Raw genomic sequence first — 17,924 nt, forward strand, 5'->3', positions numbered from 1 at the left:
CGTGCTGCCGGGTACACCTTCCCTGGTTCCTCCAACAGATGCAACAATATGCTGAGGAGTGTTCTCCCGGGCCTGGAGGTCAAAATGTAGCCAACAAATGAACCTTTTAGTTTCTCTGTATTCATCCAGTACATGCACCTTATTTATATATTTGCAGGCAGAAAAAGGAGGAACTGGATGGTCTGTGTCACCCCTTCTTGTTTTTCAAAGTGTCAGGGCTTTCCAGGGCTGCTCTGGCACCAAGGCATACAGACCCACATTGGAAAAGGCGCGCGTTTGAGATTCCTGGCAAAGGAATGGGATTACTCCTGATCTCAAGACCCCGGGTCACCAGCCCTTCCTCCTCCACAGCCAGGATACAGTCTAAGCAGCAGGAGGTGACAGGAGGTGAGGACAAACACATCCAGGTCACCGTGTGCAAAGTTCATGCAAAGGTCTCCACAGCTGACGCCTCACCTGGCTGCTCTCACTCAGTCTGCTCCATTGACAATGAGATTTAAACCTCAATCCTGCGGATCAGCCTGGCTACTTCAGGACTTTTCTCCTCCTTACCCGAGTCATCTACGGGACAGCTGCACCTAGAGGACTCGGTGATCCCACACACGCCTTCCACTGAAGCTATAATTGTGCTTCAGGAAACTACAAACTGGGGTGTCTTGGCATACTAGGGCACAATGTAATTTTGCTTATTTAAAAGTCATCCTGGTGGGGCCTGGCGGTGTGGCCTAGTGGCTAAAGTCCTCGCCTTGAACGCCCTGGGATCCCATATGGGCGCCGGTTCTAATCCCAGCAGCTCCACTTCCCATCCAGCTCCCTGCTTGTGGCCTGGGAAAGCAGTCGAGGACGGCCCAATGCATTGGGACCCTGCACCCGCGTGGGAGACCTGGAAGAGGTTCCTGGTTCCCGGCTTCGGATCGGCGCGCACCGGCCGTTGCGGCTCACTTGGGGAGTGAAACATCGGATGGAAGATCTTCCTCTCTGTCTCTCCTCCTCTCTGTATATCCGGCTTTCCAATAATAATAAATCTTCAAAAAAAAAAAGTCATCCTGGTGGACTTGTGACTGTCGTTGAAGGGACTGTACTACAGTAATAACAGAGAGGAAACTGAGGGGAGGTTGGGAAGGGAAGTTTCTGAGCCTCTATCATGAAAAATAAACACAAATTCAAAAAAAGCCATCTGGGGCCTCTGTTTAGTTTGCCTACAAGCATGTCTTAAGGGTCTTTGTTCTATGCTGGGGGGGTGGTCACAGGGGCTCAGGTATCTGGCTCTCTGCCACCCACAGGAGAGTCCCAGACTCCTGGCTTCTGCCCGTTGTTACCAGAAATGCCGGTGGGTTCTTTCCTCAGCTTAGTATAGAAATAAAAAGCTGGGAATCTGATGCAGACAGAAAAGTTTATTTGCAAAGGGACCAGGTGAGCAGGGAAGAGAGGGAAGGGAAAGCACCTCCGAGAAGCCAGGAGGTGGGGTGCCTCTCGAAGGTTTGAGGAAGGGTCTTGGGATTTTATTCATTCCCTGGCCCCTCCTTGTTGGGCGGGGAACTTACAGGTAAGATGTTTCCCACTGGTGGTCTCTTAATTACGAAATGGGTGGGCAGTGCTGGTGCCACCCACCTGAAGGTGTGGCCAAGACCTCAGCAGACCTGGATGGTCTCACCTGTTGCAGCATTTTGGAGAGTGAACCAGAGGATGGAAGCTCATTATTTGTCTCAAAGCCTTTCAGTAAATGAAACATGAATAAAAAATTAAAAAATGATCTGATATGGATGGTGTCAGTCCACCATCAAATCCAGGGAAAACCTTTTTCTGACTTGTCACTTGCCTAGTCTCTCAATGCAGGCACCCCTCCTCCACCCTAACCTGTCACAGAGTCCCAGGCCTTCTCACCCTAAGCTGTCCAGGACTTGGATGGTGCCTTTGCGGATAAGCCACGCCAAAAACCGCCTTTGGAGAACAGCGGGGGGTGGGGACTGCAAGGGAGGACCTCGTCGGCTTACTGCGGAGCGGATTGGAATATGAACTGTGAGATAGTGTGGGGAGGCAGTGGACTCAGGGTTACACCGCAATATGGCTGGCACTATGCCTAAATAGCACGGGTAGGGGACTGGCCATTGCTAGTGCCTGGGCCGCCCATTCATAATTCCATGACCGGATGCGCTATGTAACAATTTCCTTTTCTCTCTTTCGCTTGCCCTCAGAGCTCAGGAGTCCTCCATTTGCTCGCTCAGAGCTCCTCCCTGGCCCTACTGGAGCCAGCAACGTTTGGTTAATTATCCAATATCCCAGCACCTGTCTTTGTGTGCGAACGTGTGTGTGTGTGTGTGTGTGTGTGTGTGTGTGTGTGTGTGTGTGTGTGTGTGTGTGTGTGTGTGTGTGTGTGTGTGTGTGTGTGTGTGTGTGTGTGTGTGTGTGTGTGTGTGTGTGTGTGTGTGTGTGTGTGTGTGTGTGTGTGTGTGTGTGTGTGTGTGTGTGTGTGTGTGTGTGTGTGTGTGTAGGGAGCTTGACAGTGGTCCCCGGAAAGATGTCCATGAAGAACTTCTATTTTATAAAGTTCTGCAAAGAGGAGCTCCGGTCCAAATCACACCCCAGGAAGAGAATTTTGGGTCAGGCAAAGCGCTGCTGAATTAACTACCACCTTCAAGTTCAAGGGGGAAGAGTGCACAGCAGCGCCTCACGGGGTCTCCCGTCCCAAGCGGTCACCATTCGTGGGACCTCGGAGGTCGCTCCTCAGCGGGCTCCAGCGGTCCTCCCTTCCCGTGATGGAGACCACGCGCAAACCCCCCCACAAGCGGGGGCCTCCGTCTTTCTCTTCCACTTGGTCAGACCGGCGGCCACCACACCGTCTCCGGCCCTGGGGGCCTAGCCTTGAAGGGCACAGGGAAGCCACGCGGGAGGAAGAGCCGGCAGGAGACAGGCCTAGCGGGGCACAGAGGGGGCGCGCGTGGCGAGGTCGGGTGACGCGTGGCGTGGGCCTCCTCGGCCGCTCCGCGGGGCCCTTTGTCTGAGCGCCTCCTGAAGCGCAGAGGGCGCGGCCGACAGGAATGCGCTTCCGGAGCGCGGGGCGCGCAAGCTGGGGCGCGGGGGCGGAGCGGCGGGGATGTTTCCGGCCGGGAGGCGGTGCGGGGCCGCCGAGACCACGCCTGGTGGCCCTGAGGCGGAGGAGGAGGAGGAGGAGCGGGAGGAACCGCCGCCCGCCGCGCCCGGGAGCCTGGAGAGGGAAGCCTAGCCACGGGAGCGCGGAGCAGCAGGCCCAGGCCGCAGGCGCAGGCCCGGACGCCTCTCGGAGAAGGTGAGCGCCTGAGCCCCTCCTCGGCCGGGCCGGGCGAGGGAAGGTCTGGCCGGCACCCGTCCGTTCCTCGCCTACCTCCCCTGCCGGCTTTCCTGCCTGCCCACGGGCCGCCGGAGCCCCGACGCGGGAGGCCGGGAACGGTCGCCGATGGGAACCGGCCTTTTTCCGGCCGCGCCCGGACTTGCGCGTGCGAGGAGAGCCGGGCCTTTTAGCAGCCCTCGTGGAGGGCCTGTCCAACCCCGGGCGCCTGGGAGCCGGGGCCCTTTGCGCCGGTGGGGCTGGAAGGAGCCGCGGGGCTTGGGATCCGTCGCCCTCAGCCCCTGGCCAGCTGGGCGGAGTCCCTGTCTGTCCCTGTCCTCAGCCCGTGGTAGCCGGGAGGTGGACACGCTGCCCTCGTGCCCCGGGAGCAGCGCCTGGGAGCCGTGGAGCAGACGCGAGGCCCTGGACCTTGGGGAGTCCGGAGGAGACGCGGGAACCCGACCCCGGTTGCCCTCATGAGGCGGCGGGAGTGGCTGGGGCCTGGGATCCATAGGAGCGGTGCTGGCGGTCATGTCCTCGGGGGTCGCGGGGATCGCGGGGATCGTGGGCTCTTCGGGGCAGGAGGAACCCGTGTTGGGCGCTCCTTTATGGCCTGCATTTTCCTCGCAAGTAATTGCTTGTGCTACAAGCGGGCCTTGGGAGCATTGTAACTGGGACGCCAATCTATTTTTGGCTTTTGATTTCCTACTTAAGGGAAAAATGTTAGTGACCACCCCCCACCCCCAAGCTCCTGGTTCCTCCTGTGTAAACGAGGCACAAGGAAGGCCACACTGTTACTGACAGTGACAGATTGTAATTATCTTGCTCAGTTTTGGGATCGGGCAGTGAGCTGGGAGGAGGTCCTGTTGTCACCCCCCCTCCCGTTTCACAGATGAATACCCCATGCATGGTCTGTGGGTCCAGGAACTGAGCGAGTGGCCATCAGGACCCTGCTGTGAACGCTTGAAAGCAGATGTTTACATCTGTGGGGTAGTTGGGTGCTTGGATTTCTCTGGATCCTCGGGCAGGCGGAATTCTGGTTGTCAGTTACTTTATTGTTTGGGCAGTTTTCTTAGACTCCGCCCTGCGTGTTAGGCCACCTTTGGAGATGACTGAGGAAGGAGGTTACCTGTTCTACCTTTGTAAGACTCCAAATACAATGCTCATATTTTTAAATGATCTTGCTTTATTGATGATTACTAAATGAATGCTTGGAGAGTGTAAGTGATAAATAGGAAACACATGACACAGATTGATGTTTTGCTCTGGGCACTTGGGGTTGGGGATAAAGCGATTTTACTTGGCAGAGAACTGGGTATAAAGTGGAAAGTGTTAATACAGCGCTGGTTTAAAACATCGGGAACGTGGTTAATGCCTTGCCATGTAAACAGACGGCTAATGAACTCCCAAACGAACTTCATCTATGTTGATTTCATAGACCTGCAATTTTAAGTAGTCATGATGTTGGTTTTTCTTTTAGGAATGTGAAATTCCATTTTAAGGTTTTTTTTTTTTTATCTCAACATTCTGTGCATGCACAGTCATTAGCTGGAGCAGTTTCAGCATTCAGACCACTTTGCTCTGGTTTTATAGGGAGTGCGATTTAGATCGGCTGGGCTGTCGTCACTGAATGGGACTGTTATAGTCCTATCTTGGTGTTGCTGAATCCGCACTTGCAGGAGATGCAGTTGGTGCTCATGAAAATGAATCAGCTTGTGTACTATTGTGGGAGTTTTCATAAGAATTCCTGCCATTTGTGATTTGCTTATTTGGCTTCTTGCTGAGTAAGTGGTGCCTTGCGGGAGGGGAGAGTGGTGCGGGGTTGAAGGAAATGTGTCTCCATTCACCTCAGTTGGCTGGTTTGCTCTGAGCTCATCAGTGCTGCAGTGACAGCTTTTGAGTTGGTTTAGATCTGTGTTTAGCTGAGAGAATTTGAGTGCGCCTTGGCTAAGCCCCTGGAGGGGCCTGTGTCCCGGCAGCAGTGTGTTCTGAGGGCTCTGCTTGAGAGAATGGGTATGGAGGAGCATATAGTTTATGGGATCCAGGGCTCCTGAGTTCATACATTGCTGTGGAATCCTACAAGATAACTAACGAACTAAATATATAAATTCAGAACCTTTGCCGGTTAAGAATGGTTTGGCAGATCGGTGGAAAAAAGGTGCTTTTCTGGAAAAAGTGTGTGCGAAAGGAGCCCAACAATGTTTTGTATTTTTCATTGCTTTGGAAATGGCTATTTATAAGACTTTCACCAACTGAACTTTTATTTATAAAATAACACCATGTGACTGTTTAGAGGTCAGCTTTAAACTTTATTTTTGGTTTGTGGATTTAGAAGGTAAGGCTAATTATACTAGAAGTTGCTTCAACGAGTGCACATGACCTCATCATGAGGTGTGTAAGTGTGAAAGAGAAGCTGCTTCAGACACACACAAGGTGTGCCCACAAAAATCCATATTGTAAGAGAGTTGTAATTCTACATAGTCCCAAAGCACCCCCCCCCACCAGATAAGGTATCAGATTATTCACTGGGATGCATAAGACACATTTAGGCCTACTATTGTGAGTATCTTTGAATCTCATTACTTCAAGGCTTAGCATTTTATTATGATGAATAATATTGTAAGCTATATTGGTATTGAAGCATATGTTTTCACTTGCAACTCTGCGTATATTTTGAGTACATAAATACCTTCCCAAATGGGGGGGCAAAAGTGTGGGAGCACAAAGCCTTGGAGAGCTCGGGTAGAATGGGGATAGTTTGATTGGGAGCACCCGAGCTGTGTTTAGGAGGGAGACTTGTGGTGTCTGAGGCCAGGGGAATAAATGGCCCAGTCACCCAGACAAGCAGTGTGCTGGCAAAGGGAGCTGGCTGGCTGAAGGGAAGGGTGGATTCTCTTGCCGGTGGACATGTGTAAGAAAGTCTAGGATGTATTCAGGTGCACAGGTTGGGAGGTTCTGCCTTGGACGTCTTAGGCTGTAAATGCTGACAGCCCCAGGAGGCAGAGGAAGGAAGGGAGTGTGTGGAGAGCCGGCAGCCAGAGAACGCTAACAATGCTTGGCCCAGGGTGGCTGGGAGAGGAGAAATGTAGGAGAGGTTTTTCTTTGCTTCATTTCTGCTCTGGACTTCAGTTCCTTTGGATGACATTTTACTGAGTGAGTGAGGCTCTTGTAGGATTTTCCAGTGGCAGTGTACTTGAAAAACAAAAGATGTGACATTCACGTCCCTCTGCGGTGGCATTGTTGGTGTGTTATGAGAAAAGCACTTTGGGAGGAAGTAGCCGGGTGTCAGCGCAGGCCCTGCTGCTGGGTTTCTCTGTGACTTTTGTCCAAGAGTGTGACCCCCCCATGGCTTTACTGTGAGTGTGTTTGCACTTCACCGTGGTCTCTTGATCTTCTTGGGTCTGCCATCCCAGGCCTTGAAGGACAGTGTAGGGTCCATTCTTTTTCTCCTGCCACCAGTTCATTTTCCCCTGACAGACCCCCAAGAGGGCAGGAGTGTGCTGTGCTGTTACGCTTTTTTTTTTTTTTGAAAGATTTGTTTATTTATATTGCAAAGTGAGAAAACAGAGAGGAGGAGAGACAGAGAGGAAGATCTTCTGTCCAATGATTCACTCCCCAAGTGACCGCAATGGCTGGTACTGCACCAATCCGAAGCCAGGAACCAGGAACTTTCCTCCAGGTCTCCCATGTGGGTGCAGGGTCCCAAGGCTTTGGGCCGTCCTCCTCTGCTTTTCCAGGCCACAAGCAGGGAGCTGGATGGGATTAGAACTGGCACCCATATGGGATCCAGGTGCATTCAAGCCAAGAACTTTAGCTGCTGGCCCTGCTGTGTTACACTTGAGGAATGTGTGCTAGAGCTGTCCAGCCCCTCTGGCATGGGAGACCCTTTGCAGGATGCGGCTGCATTGCATGTTGCATGGTAGTCTATCAACGTGTGGCATTTGAGGCACCTGCAAGAGCCTCTGCCGAGTGGGTGTACATCAGGAAGTTGGCCCGGTGCCTGATGTTGAGTATTGTCTGTCTACCTGGAACAGTTTGTGTCTGCTTTAAAAACTGAACAACAACTGCTAGAGCATTAATTGAGGGGGAGAGACAGAGAGAGTGCGAGTGACCTTCCATCTTTTGTTTTGCTCACAAAATCTCAAGAGCTGAGCAGGCCAAACCAAGGAGCCACTGCTTCCAGCTGGGTCTCCTGTGTGGGTGACAAGGTCCCAAGTACTTGAGCCGTCCCCTGCTGCCTGCTGAGGTGAGCAGTAGCGGAAATTTAATAAACCAGACTAGAACCTAAGCATTCTGACCGGGGATGTGAGTGTTCCTAGGTCGATGGCTTAGCCAGCTCTGTCCTAATGGCATTGGCCGAAGGGAAGACTGCTAGAGATTGGATTTGAACTTGGAACAGTGATGAGCAGACACAGGAGGCACCTGTCTGTGGGACCAATTTTTCTTTTAAGGGTTTATTTTATTTTTATTTGAAAGGTCGAGTTAGGAAAAGAGTGGGAGAAACATTTCCTTTATATACTGGTTCTTTCTTCAAAGTACCACACTGGCCAGAGCTGGGGTGGTCTGAAGTCAGGGGCATGGAGATTGTTCTGCTTTGCTCACGTGGGTGCAGGGGCCCAAGGACTTGGACCATCCTCCACAGCTTTCCCATGCCTCTAGCATGGAGCTGAATGGGAAATGGTGCTGCCAGGTTGGGACTTGAACTGGTCTCCATGTGGGATGCTGGTAGTGCTAGCCCCAATGGGGATATGGATATATACATATTTTTTTTTTTTTGAAAGGCAGATTTTATGGAGAGATGGAGACAGAGAATGTCTTTGATCTGCTGCTTCACTCCCCAGATGGCCACAATGGCCAGAGCTGAGCTGATGAAAGCTGAGAGCCAGGAACTTCCTCTGTGTTTCCAACATGGGTACAAGGTCCCAAGGACTTGGTCCATCCTCTGCTGCCTTCCTAGGCCATGATCCAAGAACTAGATGAGAAGTGGAGCAGCTGGGACATGAACTGGGGCCCATCTACAATGCTGGCACCACAGGGTGGAGAATAAGCTTTCTGGGGCCCGGCGGCGTGGCCTAGCAGCTGGAGTCCTCGCCTTGAAAGCCCCGGGATCCCATATGGGTGCCGGTTCTAATCCCGGCAGCTCCACTTCCCATCCAGCTCCCTGCTTGTGGCCTGGGAAAGCAGTCGAGGACGGCCCAATGCATTGGGACCCTGCACCCACGTGGGAGCCCCGAAGAGGTTCCAGGTTCCCGGCTTCGGATCGGCGCGCACCGGCCCGTTGCGGCTCACTTGGAGAGTGAATCATCGGACGGAAGATCTTCTCTCTGTCTTTCCTCCTCTGTGTATATTTGACTTTGTAATAAAATGAATAAAATCTTTAAAAAAATTAAAAGAATAAGCTTGCTGCACTGCTGAGCTAATGGGGCCAGTTTAAATGTTCCATATTTAGTTGATTACTCATGTAGCTGTGAAGTTGTATGTGTGTATTGGGTATATGCCATAAAGGTCCAAATTCCGGTGTTCAACTCTACTCTGTTTAGCCATGGACGTGAATAGAATAACTTACCGCCAGTGCTTGATTAAAACCTAGACAGTGGGCCTGGTGTGATAGCATAGAGGCTAAATATTCACCTTGCATTCACTGGGATCCTATATGAGCATCAGTTCGTGTTCCAGCTGCTCCACTTCCCATCCAGCTTCATGCCTGTGGCCTGGGAGGGCAATTTAAGATTGCCCAAAGCCTTGGGACGCTGCACCCATGTAGGAGACCCAGAGGAGGCTCCTGTGTCTTTCCTGCAGATTGGCTTAACTCCGGCCGTTGTGGCCACTTGGGAAGTGAACCAGCTGATGGAATATCTTTCTCTTTGTATCTCCTCCTCTCTGTATTTTTGCCTTTCCAATAATAATAATAATCATAATACTAATCTTTTAAAAAGCAAAACAAAACAAAACAAAACCCTACACTGTTGCTGGGCATCATTGAAAGTTTGTCACGCGGGGACTGTTAGAAATGTGCTTTGGAATCAGAAAGAAGTAGTTTTTGTTGCTGTTTAATTGTTAAAGAGATGAAGAACCAGTAAGAGCTAAAAAAAGAAAGGTATAAGAGAGGTTATCTTTCTTTTTGTTGAAGATCAGGCATGTACCAGTTGACATGTGGAAGTCCTTTCAGTGCATTTTTATTGATTGAATTTACTAAAAGCTTAGATTTTGTGAAATTAGGCGAAGTGTTTACTGTCATTCCCCCCTGCAACCAATATTCCAGTTCTCTTTTGTGTCAAAATGTCAGTGCTTGTAAAACGCGTGGTTGTGCAGTGATATCTGACCGTTAGGGAAGAAGTTACAGTTTGAGTGAACACATTTACATTTAGTACTATAGTGTTATGCCCGGGTGCTTTAAGAAGTTTGTAGAAAATGGATACTATATAAAAGCAGCCCAAGGATTTAAAACTCTTCTGCATCAATAAATTTAGCTTCTAATTCCATTTTTGCATAACCTTATCAGTATCCTCATATTAGGCAGATATAATACAATTACAATTAATAGGGAATAAAATTGATGCTAATTAAAGAAGTATGAGTTAAAGACTGAGTAATATGTATAAAGTTTAGTTGGGTTCTTATTGTAGAGGTTCTTGGCAAGTGAATGAGTTGATGAAGAAGAAAGATGGAGCAGGCAAGTAGATTCGGAGGTGAAGATCGCTATAAAGATGCTTCCTGACCCAAAGCTTTCACAGTCATAATCCTGTGCTATCCTCCAGATGAGCAAAATGAAAACTTAAATGACGTCTTCCTCCCTGTGCATAGTTCAGTTTTGCATATGGAAGACACAGCCAGTGCTGTTTTTGTTCCTGATTGGATAGGGCAGAAGATCATGACTAGCATTAGTTTGGTCAAGATAGGGTGTTTGAATGGTCCTACCTGAACAGTGGGTGAGATGGTGCCGTTTGGGGACATGACTCACAATTCCTGACAAGTTCTATGGAATACAAGTGCCTGTGGTTATCATTAATCAGGAAGTCCCTTCTGCCTGCATTCTCTAGCAGCTTTGTAAGCTTGCTCCAGAGTAAGCTTTCTGAACTCAAAACTCAAACACTTGCTGACTTTGTTTCTTCTCATGGGGAAAGGCCAACACTGTTCTTAGAAAGTGTCCATGATAGCAGCCTGGGTTTGGATTAACACTCCTCAGCTTAGGTGCTCCTCTTACTGGAGCTGGAGGGACTTACTGGCTCAGCCCTGGGGGCTTGGATAGCTTTGTTTGGCCTGTGTGTTTTACCTTTCCCTAGGCTAGCTATCCTCCTGCTGTTTTGAATGTGTTTTGTATTCCCTTTCTTTGAATTTAATGCATCATTTTCTCCCCCTTGTACTTAAGGTTGTCTTAGCAGGAGAGGGTGGTTAGGTGGCTGACCAGTTGTTCCTTTTTTGGGTCATGTTGATTGGCTTGAATTTTGTACATTTTTCTTATCTGATCTTCCTTTTGTGCTGGTTGATGTTTGAGTTCTGTAGAGGATCCTGATCTACATTTCCTTCCTTCCTTTTCGTCTTTTTTGTGGTCTTCATGTTTTGATCACTGGGGTCCGATGTATTTGAAGTTTCCCAACTCCTTAAAGAACAAAATGAGTTCATGTAGATTTCCTTCTTCCGGAGAAGATTCCTCCCTCACTCTCACTTTTTGTCCTGGAGAAGTAATACGTGGTGCGTTGTCATCCTGTGTCCACTGTGCCCAGTGTTCCCAGCCTTTGCCTCTGCTTATCTCTTGGGCCTCTTGGTCGCTGACCTGGCAGCATGTCCCACTGTGCTCCTCGTGCGTGTGGACTGGTTAGTGGTTAGTAGTGGCTGACCTTGCCTGGTGTGCCATTTCCTGGAGAAGGTGGTTAGGGTAGTCACCAGGGAGGAAGATGTTTGAGTCTCTAGCCCTGTTACAAGCTGCTGTCAGATTTCAGACTTTGGCTGTTGAAGCTCATTAACTCAGGCCAACAGTAACTCTGGGTGGAGAGGTGTTGGTACTCCTTAGAGAGTTTTTTCAACAGGGTGAGGATATTGAACTGTAGGAGGTTTCCAGTTCAGACTGCTGTTCGTGGAGTGGTGGGCGATGGGCTTCAAATGGTCGCTCACCCAGGCTTTTTGTCTTCTGTGTTACACAGCCTCTTGTCATCCTCTTACTCATTCACTCACTCATTCATTCATTGCAGTTCCTTTTCTGTCCTTCCTGTTACATTTTGTTAATCATTAATCCTTTGATGTTATTTGGGCCATAAACATGTCTAGTCATCACCATACCTCCTCCTGCCAGACAGAAGGGAAATTTTACTTACTCTTCCTACAAGGGGAAGGGTGCTCTGGCCAGGGGTGATGTCATCCCCACGCCTCACCTTCAAATGCTACAAAGCTCAGTGAGATGTCTCGGTTGCTCACTTCTGTTCCCATTTGACTCTTAGTGGGATAAGTGGGAACTACCATAGAGTGGTTCTAGACTCATCAAGTCTGTTCCAGAGTACACTGATTTTTAAAAACTCCCTTTTAAATTTTGTATTTTTGATTATACATTACAAGAGGCCCAGGGTTTCATCCCTTCCGCCCCCGCCCCCCCTCATTTTCCCTTATGTTATTACAGGAGTGTAGTCTTCAGCAGCAGTCATAAGTCCATCATTCTGCTACTGAAGTATATCATGATATTTTAAAAAATGTTATTAACATAAACAAACAGGTGTAAGAAGATAACTGTACTTTCTTCCCTCTTTCACTCCCTCCCTTAGTCTCCCTTTCCTTTTTTCCTTTAATTTTACAAAGACATAATTTCAGTTCACTGTATAATCACGGACTTAATTCACCAGTAACTATAATATTTAAGTAAAAAGTAAGACCACTATTATCGCTGAAATAAGCCAGCCTCAAAAAGATAAGTGATCCGCTTTCTTTGCTATGTGGCAGTTAACATAGGATACCAAAGAAGTATAGGAATGAAATGGGTATCTTGTGATGTTTTTAGCTATTGCTTATTACTCCTAACTAAGATCTTTCTACTTTCTACACTGATTTTTAAATATTAAAATCCATTATTGGCCTGTTTCTTTTTTCCTGCTTTAAGGTGTATTAGTCAGGCCCGGTGTAATGGCTCAGTGGTTAAAATCCTCACCATATGAGCGCCGGTTCGTATCCTGGTTTTTCTGCTTCCCTTCCAACTCCCTGCTTGTGGCCTGGAAAAGCAGTGGAGGATGGCCCAAAGCCTTGGGACCCTGCACCCACATAGCATACCTGGAAGAAACCCCTGGCTCTTGGCTTCGGATCGGCTCAGCTCTGGCTGTTATGGCCACTTGGAAAGTAAAAGCAGTGTGTGGAAGATCTTTCTCTGTAAATCAGACTTCCCAATAAAAATAAATAAATCTTTTTTTTAGAAAGGTATTATTAGGTTCTCTAGAGGTACAGATTTGGTAGGAAATCAAGTACATGAGGGGGAATATATTAGGGATTTAGCTCCTGTGAGTGTGGCAGCTGACAAGGTCCTGGCATGCTCACTCCACATCTAAGTCAGTCCAGGGCTTCGGGACCAGGGGTGCGGAAGATGTGTCCATGAGGATGGGAGATTGGAACTTCAGCATCGGGGCTCCAGGTTTAGTCCTGGAGTCCAGATGCCTGTACCCACAGCTGACATGTGAGGCAGGGGTCAGCTTGCCTCTGTGCTCAGAGTCCAGATTGCAGTCCCATTCTTTTTCTTCAGATACGTGGCCATTGAGGATGCCCACCCATATGGAAGCCCAGTCTGCCCACCCAGCACAGTCAGCTTGCATGCTAATCTTACCTGGAAGCACCCTTACAGGCACAATAATGCTTTCCCAGGTTTCAGAGTATTCCTTACCTGGTCAGGTGGGCACCATAACATTACCTACCCCAAAAAGCAAATACAGGAAGTGATAATAGTGGGGTGACTATTTGTGGCGGTTAAGATCTGGTTTGAGAAGCCTACATTCCATATCTGAGTCTTTGAGTTCAGATTTCAGCTCTGCTTCTGATTCCAGCTTCCTGCTATTGTGCACCCCGGGAGGCCACCAATCCAGCCAGATACTTGGGCCCCTGCCACCCGGATGGGATACTGGGTGGAATTCTTGGCCCTTGACTTCAGCCTGGCTTAGCCCTGCCTCTTGTGGGCATTTGGGGAGTCAAACAGTTACCTGAAGATGTCTTTTCACTCACTGTCACTCAGCTTGTTCACTCAGATTTCAAATTAAAATAAAAATAGATAATAAAAATACATAATAAAAATGTAGGAAATAGTAGTGGTAGAACCAGACTTGGGATACATCCAACTTTGCCGTATCTCAAAGTGTGAGCAAATAAAATAAAAATGAATAAAAATAAATATTTTTTAAAAGAAGAAATCTTGTGCATTACTTCTGGTATGGGTTAGTTTATGGAGATCTTACCCTGAAACTCTGATGTAAATGTCACTTACAACGATTTTTAAAAGTTAGGCTTTTCTGTGAAGTAGAATTGCTGAATCTCTAGAAATACAGCATGGAATGAGCATTCCTAATCTGAAATTCCAAACTATAAACTGCTGGAGGATCTGAAAGGTGAGGTGATACCCTGAGTGGAAGATTGTGCACCTGACCTGGGGAAGGGTTCGCAAGCTGGAGGTACACTAACAGTACTGCAGGTCGTCTCCTCCGGCTGTATAAGAAAGACATGTGTGTAAGGAATTTCATATTTAGACTTGGGTCCCATCTCTAATGTATCCTGTGCAAGCAGGAGTTTCAAAAAGTTAATGGAAAATTTGAATTATCATTTAATTCCATTTTCTACAAGCTTTTACTTCCCCACCCCATACACACTTCACTTCAGAATCCCCAAACATCAGAAATCCAAACCTTTCTGGTCTCAGGCATTTCAAATAAGGGATTTCAACCTGTACATGCAGTTTTAAAATTGTCTGCAAATGTAAAAGAAAATGCCAGTTGAGTTAACTGAGTGTGTATTTAAAAGCTTGAATGGAATATAAAATCATCTTTAACCTTCATGAATAAAGATGCTTGTACTGTGAGGATTAACACAGTTGGGCACAATTTTCCTGACAGTAGCACCATTGCACCCATTTGCTGCTATTGGACATTAAGATGAGGTTGGTGTGTGGGAGGTGCCTAAGATTATTGTTCAGAAGGTGAATTGTGACCCCGTAGATAAAATTGAACACGAGAGAAAATGACCTCAGAGTGAGATATTCTGGTGGGAAAGGGACAGAAACCTTGTGTCTGTATTTGTGGAGTAACAAAGTTAAAATAGCTCGTTGGCCTCCAGTCAGCCTGAGAGGCCACAGGATCAACTCACCAAGCATGACAAGCTCTTTACATTTCTGCACCCTGAGTCAGTTCTAACATGATGTTGTTTCCTTTAAAATAGTGATTAAGCAAGCCTTCAAAAACTCAGAGTTAATGACGTTTGTATTCGGACCGCCTCTGGGCTCAGGTGGTCTGGTTTCAGTCCCAGCCACCTAGTTCCTTACCTTGTCTGTGGCTTGGTTTCCCAAATAATGACTCCTGAACCTGACTGGGTGACTGGAAGATATGGATGCTATTATTATTGTCGTTGTTTCTTTTACTTGAAGATGTTGGAATAAAAGCCTAGTATTGAAAGTTTAAGTGAAGTAACTCATGCATTCAAGTGCTTGAATCTCTAAAACACATCTCCTGTGTTCCTGGGGAATGGCCTGTCTGGCCTTGTCATGCAACAGGTCCTTCCCACGATGTCTGCTGTGGGCAGCAGCGGCCCTCCATGAAATCCAGCTGTGGGTTTGAGTGATGTCACATGGTCTCTACCAGGTGACCATGTGGGACCTTCTCAGGTGGGCACTGCTTGGAAGTGTAGAGGAGCGAGTGCTTCTTGAGCAAGGCCGCTGCTTCGCTGCAGGAGCCTGGAGTTGAAGAGGTGCTTTGCACTGATGCTCCTCTGAGGGCACATTATTGCACTGGATGTCAAGGTTGAACCTCCAGATATCCACTGTGAGATAAAGACCCTTGTGTTGGCTTTTTGCTCTTTCTCTTGGTTCACTCTCTTAAGTACCTCTTCTTCTGAGGTCAACTTCCAGATCAGACTGCTGCACCCTCATTGCTTTAAGAGGCAAGAGAGCCCTCAGGCTTTGGTTCACTAGTGTCTGCCATGGTGGGGCAGGGCTGGGCTGGGCTGAAGCTGGGAGCCAGAAACTCTGGTTTGCTGTGTGGGTGGCAGGAATCCAACCACTTAAGCTTTCACTGCTGCCTCCCGGAGTGTATTAGCAGGAAGCTGAGTGGGGAGCCAGGGCCCACATACTCCAGTGTGGGTGTGCATGTCTTAATCACTAGGCCAGATGCCCACACCTCTTTTATTCTGTGTTGCTGTCATCTCTGTTACTGTCCTGCATCTCCATTGCCTGGAGGGAAGGCCTGGCCTTTTCCAGATGTCATCAGCTAGTGAACACACCTATTTCTGGCCTGGATCTCAGCATTCCCAGGAGAGAGGAGTTGAGTGCTGGGACTGTTACAGCCCTCTCATCTGCTCTCCTGTGCCCATGTTGGCCTCGCCTGAATCTGGATTGGGAGCTTAGCAGAGGCAGGAGGATTTCAGAAGGTGCACCTTTGGCTTGTCAAGGTTTATTGAAGGAAAAGGGCAGTGCTCCTTAAAGTGATGTTTTAAAACTGATAGTCTTAGAATAATATTAGGACAGATTTTCCGTTGCCCGGTACCCTTATCCTAGTAGCGATTCTTGGAATTCTGTGGTCATTAAAGTAGCCTGAGTAGTATCCCAAATGTGACTCCATTTATGTAGTGGCTAGTGAAGCTACTCAGACATCTTCATCAGGCAGTGTGTGTCTGCAGGGCTCATGGGCTCATGCCCTTGGAATTGTCAGCATTAGTTGAGTTGTGTAGATTTCTAGTCTGTTCTGATGGACTGCACATTTCAGGCAGGCCTTAGAAGGTGAACTGCTGTGTGTTTCCCACTTGCTACCCTACCCTTCTGCTGCCATCTTGGATGCAGTCACAGGTAATGTGTGAGCAAAACTAAGCTCAAGGCATGACAGAAGCAAGGTTTATATCATTGATGCCTGTGCAGGTTCTCCTCGTGTTTCCCTTGGAGGAGCCAGCCTGGAGCAGGGGTGGCACAGGTGTTGCTGATGCGTATGGCACCATGGCAGGGGAGTGCACCCAGGAGGGAGAACATTGGGCTTGGAGTTCAGTTAGCTCTTTGTTACTGGCCAAAACTTACCAAGAAACAAGGATAGTTGTTTTCATTAAAAAGCAATGTGACAGATGAACATGTGAGCACGCATGTGTTGTCTTCTATGGTGCTGTCTACAGACACACCCTGCTGTCTCTACACACACACACACACACACACCCTGCTGTCTCTACACACACACACACACACACACACACATGCACATACTGCTGTCTTATGTGGTGTTGTCTCTTCTCCAGGTGTCTTGCTTGGTGGTTCATGTGCTGTCACTTCTGCTCTCCTCTTGTGTCTGTGTGTCCACTGTGTCCTGTGAATGTGGTGGCGCTCTGTCTTTTTTCCAGCTCAGTGTCCACCGCTCTGATGCCATTGCACTTCCCTGTCTCTTCTTGTAAGTGTCCTGAGCGCTGTGCTGTGCTGTGCTGTGCTGTGCTTGTGGATGTGCTTATGGGTGATTCCCCAGCAGTTGGGTTACTGAGTTACAAGGTAGAAGCACTGTGAAATCACTTCCCATGAGAGTTGCAGTTGGTTTCTCTTGGCCATCTTTAAGTAGGTTTTATTGAGTTAGAACAACTTTTAAAAAAAATTGTTCCTACTTTACTGTAGGTTGCTTTAATTTTACTTAATTTGATAGCTAGGAAAGGCAAGCTTTTGGTGTGTGTTTCCTTTTTTGGTACCTGTGTCTTCATGTGTGCATAGTGGCTAGAGTAGCTGCCCAAGGGTGGATGTGGCTAAGGAGTGCGTGCGCAGTACTGGCTGCTGAGCAGCCCCTGATTCAGTGCCTTGTGGTTGGAGATGGAGGGGATCTCAACATGTAGAGTGCTGATCAGTTTTTTTCCCCCTGGAGTCTAATGATTGCTTAGGGACTTTGCCTTTTGATTTATTTTTAATTTTTATGGAAAAATCAGATATACAGTGAGGAGGACAGACAGAGAAGAAGATCTTCGGTCTGATGATTCACTCCCCAACAGCCACAATGATTAGAGCTTAGTCAATCCAAAGGCAGGAGCCAGGAGCTTCTTCCGGGTCTGCCATGTGGGTGCAGGGTCCCAAGGCTTTGGTCCGTCCTTGACTGCTTTCCCAGGCCACAAGTAGGGAGCTAGATGGGAAGCGGGGCTGCCGGGATTAGAACCAGCGTCCATATGGGATCCTGGCGCTGCAAAGTGAGGACTTTAGCAGCTAGGCTATCTCGCGCTGGTCCCAGACTGTGGCTTTTTAAAAGAATTGTTTTGCCTCATTTTCAGACCTGCAAAATGTAGAGAATTAATATTTTAATTATTTTACCCACATCTAATTTTTTCTAAAAAAATAATGGGAACTCAGATGCAAAAATTTATTTGGGACCTTCTGCAGGTTTGTTGATTTTGGCCTGCAGAGGATGACAACTCTTGAATAGTTGCAGAGGGGCCATCTGGATCA

At 48.2% G+C, this 17,924-nt stretch overlaps 1 protein-coding gene across 2 annotated transcripts in view; it reads left to right on the plus strand.

Annotated features, from left to right (window-relative positions):
- The first annotated feature begins 3,134 nt into the window (after positions 1-3,134).
- Positions 3,135-17,924, plus strand: part of ITGB1 (integrin subunit beta 1) — a 40,590-nt gene continuing 25,800 nt past the window's right edge. For both annotated transcript variants that reach the window (XM_058669641.1, XM_058669642.1), the window contains exon 1: positions 3,135-3,286. The gene's annotated coding sequence lies outside the window, so the exon portion shown is untranslated. The remainder of the gene's footprint in view (positions 3,287-17,924) is intronic.

The sequence above is a fragment of the Ochotona princeps genome, chromosome 10, assembly GCF_030435755.1.
Source record: "Ochotona princeps isolate mOchPri1 chromosome 10, mOchPri1.hap1, whole genome shotgun sequence".
Lineage (NCBI taxonomy): Eukaryota > Metazoa > Chordata > Mammalia > Lagomorpha > Ochotonidae > Ochotona > Ochotona princeps.